The sequence below is a fragment of the Humulus lupulus genome, chromosome X, assembly GCF_963169125.1.
Source record: "Humulus lupulus chromosome X, drHumLupu1.1, whole genome shotgun sequence".
NCBI classification, from domain to species: domain Eukaryota; kingdom Viridiplantae; phylum Streptophyta; class Magnoliopsida; order Rosales; family Cannabaceae; genus Humulus; species Humulus lupulus.
The window spans coordinates 122,924,624-122,929,346 of NC_084802.1; positions in this window are offsets into that span (position 1 = coordinate 122,924,624).

A 4,723-nucleotide genomic window follows, 5' to 3' on the forward strand; every position below is an offset into this window, starting at 1 on the left:
CAGTTTTAACCTGTTCCTGAATTTTGGTTTTAGTCTCTCTAGCTCTTAATTTCCATCTCTCAGAACTATAGTACTAAATTTCTAATTTAGATTATTTAGCAACTAGTTGAAATGATAGTAGAATTCTTCTATGGTGTATAATTTCATTAAACTTCTGTTCATGAAGAAGTTTATCGAAATTATACACCATAGAAGTTTAGCAAGCCATGAGAGTAGAATGAGCAAAAAAAATTAAAAATGCAGTTTTATATTAAATAAAGAAAGCTGATAATGATAGCTATGTAATGCTCACCTTGATAAAGCAGGGCTGAGTTCTAATACTTTCATCTTAATACAGTTGATAATTATCTATTTAAAGTTAAATAGTATTTGCTATGATATTCTTTCTTCTACCAATGAGTTTGAATAATACAATTTGGCTTGCTAAATGAGTACTAGAAGGCTAGAAGTCAGCATCTTTAGGTGTAGAGTTTTCAACCAATTTCATATGCTAGAGAACTATTTATAATCAATATCTTTGAAGGTTTATGCAACTAAATTATTTAGCTACCATAATTTAGTAGAGCAACATTGTTATTAGTATTAAGTTGCTGAAACTATGTTTATTTTAGTATTTTTGTAGCTGAATTTAAGATAGAATGAGCGGAAATGATGGTGATTATGAAAATGATGATTTTTTTGGACATTTGAGTTGGAATATGTTTCTTTATGTTAAGTTTGTACCATTAATTAATATAGTTTATGATTTTAAGACTCGTAACAAGTAATTTCATGAATTTTATGGTTTTATTTTATCATTTAAATTTAATTTTGTATTAATCTTTTAGGTATTGATTATATTCCTTTGGTTGTCGATCGAATTGGCAAGGAGAAAGTTAATTAACTTGATTATTAATAGCAAGAGGTACGGAAGTATGTTCTCTTAACTCTTTTATTAAGATCATACAAATGTTAGAGGAGTTTGAATATCTTAAATATTCATTCATAGAGAAGTAGGTTCTGAGATTAAAATTGTGTGCTGCGGTGATAACGAAAGGTTGAAACTTGTGTTTCTTATAGAAGTAGGTTCTGGAAAATTTGTTTGTATGTTGCGGTGATATAAGGATGAAAACTTATTGTGTGTTGTTTGAATTTTTTTACTTGGTATTGATAGCTGGTTAGGTAAGCTTTTATATGGGAAATGATGTCCGATTTTATTTAGAATTATAAGCTAACATCTTCTTACCATTATAAGCTTATAAGAAAATTTACCATTATTGAAAACCTTTATGTTGAGTTTTAGAGAAACATACGTGCTTTCTATCTAACCTAATTTTCAAATTGTGTTGAAACTTTTTGCTGTAAAAAACACTGAGATGCTTTAGCACTACACTTGCGATATGTTTGGTAATTTGAGTTAGTCCAATTTGTATTAACTTAGTGGATGTAGGTGTAGCTACACTCTTCTCAAGCTTCACTTAGTGGTTGGCATATTAATTTTATTTTTGTTAATAATCAATTGTTGACAATTATAAAGCTAAAAGTACTAGTAGACTATTCCCAAAAGAATGATTACTTTAACAAATTTATAAGCGTTTTATCCATGCTTTGCAGGGCATTGGGGTCAAATAATAATATGATTCCATTGAAAATAAGAATGTTTTTTATATAAAAAAAAATCCAAAAGGAAAAATGGCATAAGAACTATATTACTTTTAAGCTAGACAAAAGCTAAATGATTGAACAAAACACAAGAAAATCCAAAAGAACATTGCAGACCTTAGTAAATGGTAAAAAAAAAAGATAGTTGCAACAAAGAACTAAACCAAGTAGTCTTGTGTTTCCATATTAGCTTAGAAAAAATAGTGTTATAAAGAAAATTCAAAATAAAAATGCATGGCAAAGAAACAAGTAAAAAATTATCAAGTGGTACCATCTTAGTGCGCTTTAGAAGTGGACCCTACAACAAAATAACTAGAAATCAGTAAATTTGTTGCTTGTTAGAAATTAGTAAATTTGTTGCTTGTTATGAAATCAGTAAAGTAACTGATGCATATTTTTTCTACACTTAATATAAAATAATTTTACATTAGCAATTCAATAATTGAAAGCCTATATATGTAAAAGATCATCAAACCATGTATATTGGAGAAACTGAAAAAATGTTAATTTATAAACATGAACAATAAGCTTTGTTTCATGGGAACCATTGTAACTATATTTTTATCAATCAATTCTTTAAGATCAGAAACAAATACAGAAAAATAGGACAATAATTATAAAGAAACAATTGACATTATCCAGCTTATTATATCATTCCTCTACCTTGAAATATCATCATTCTGTTTTTTAATTTAACTTTTCATTTCCATTCTTTTTGCCAAATTGAGAAAAACTCTCTTTCTCTCTCTATATATATGCATACATGTATATAAATGTCATGTTCGAAATTACTGAAACAAATTAAGCAAGTGAAAACTAGTGGTAGTCAGTTGTCACCTGGTTTTGTTGGTTTCATGATTATTACATTAAGAATGTGAAGTGATTTTGTGTCAAAATATGTGATTTTGTTGGTTTCATAATTTTTTTCAATAAACTATAATGCTATACTTTCTATGGTTGGAAAAGTTTTTTTTTATTGTAGTAGTGCCACATTTTTTATATTTTATTGACTTATTGGACCAACCATTAGAAGAAAAGGGTTCACAATGTGTAGAAACTTTGTATTAGGTCATATAATGAACACAAAATAGAATGATTAAAAGCTCAAAATGTTTGATTTTCCTTTGTTGTTGTCTTTATTAATAAGGAAGATACATATATATATATATATAAATATATAGAATTGTTGTGTTTATTAATAAAGAAGATATATATAGAGAGAAGCTAGAAATTAGTCAAATTATTTACCAACAAAAAAAGTAACCATGTGAGAATCTCTGTACAAATGTGGCCTCAAAAACTTGATTGTCTTTCTCTATCATTGTTGGACAAGTGATTTATGAATATGGACTCCACTTCGTTCATTAGTATAAAAACCTTATTAAAAACAACAAAACCATATAATCTAATCAGTATTTGTAATCTCTATAAATTAGAAAACTATATTAAAACTCATAAGCCCTGTACCCAAATAGAAATAGAGATTTCTGGACTCATTCATCACACTATAAATATATATATGCACTTGATTCATTATATTACCAATAACAGAAATAAACAAGAAAAAAAGTAATTAATAATATATAAATATATGTTTACCCAAACAGAAATAGAGATTGCTGGACTCATTCATCACACTATAAATATATCAATTAGTCTTATAGTATTTCAAGGGAACAAATTGAAAAGCCTAATCAAGTATGCGAATTTTAAAAGAAGCTTAACATTGAAGAATCCACTGTGGCTAAAAAAAAGACTAATCATTAGAAAGAAAGAAAAAATAAATTTAATTGTTAAATCTTGCTGGTTGGTATCTCTTGGCACCTGCCTTATTTTCATCTTTAATGACTTTATTTGAATTGATTGGCCAAAGGGTATATTATACCATATACCTCTCCCATCAATGGAATTCAATTCTCATTTTTCTCTCGAGAGATATGGTAACTTAATAGTAAAAAAAGAACAAACATAAAAAGGAATACTGCAAAGTAAAAACATATTGGCATCATTGTGATGTTAGTAAAGTAATATGTGTGTGTGTTAATATATATCTATGACTTTCAGCAACATCAATCATACTTTAATGGGAAAACTTTATTTTTTTTGTCTTGTTTTGGCTAATCAATGGCCAAACCATGTTTGTCTTCTGTCACAAGTTCTTTTGAACATGCTTAAAAAGCTTGGCCTTTTTTCTCACCTGTGAATATGATTTTACAACAAAAGCCATCCTTGTAATGTCTATTCTTTACTCTCTTTTGTAGCCGTATATGTTAAGTGCATACTGGCCAAGATTATTCTTTGTGTCTATATATATTTATATAGATAGATGGATAATAGACACCATATATGTCAATGTAGGTCAATTCTTAATAATAAAGTTGTATCTAATTCGTATCTTATGTCTTAACTAAATTATTAGGTGAACTTGTAAACCCAACGACATCTGATATTTTTGTGAGTATTAATCATTTAATTTTTGTGAATTTATATTTATTTTCCATAATGCATACATTAGTTATACTAATTTATATGCAGGGTTCATTGAATGAGATTCTCCTTGAAGACCCAAAATCTGGAACTACAGACAACGCTAATGAGAATGCCTTGACAAAATTGTTTGGTAACCCAAAATTTGGTCGTTTAATCGAACACGGAAGAGGCGTAACAAGGTCGAAGCTAACTGTTGTTAATATGTGTAATAGCAAGATCTCCAAGTTAGAAGAAGAGCAACAGAATATGAAGCTCAAAATGACTGAAATGATGAATCTACTTAAAGAACACTTGGTGGTAATTCTATCTTGCACTTATAAACCTTAGTTTTCTTTTCTTCCAATGAAACATATCTTGGTTTTATATTTAGGTTGGTGGTAAAGTGACACCAAGTGAAGGATAGTCTCGCAATGTACCGCAGTCAAACAATATAATGTCCCCTAAGGTAAATTATCAAAGTTGTTATTTTTTAAAATTTTCATTTTAGAAGAACAAATACAGAAACTAATATATTGTCTTTGAAATCAATTTGGTAGAGTATTGCACTAGATAAAAGACATAACTTTACAGAAGGGAAGAATGCTTGCTACTT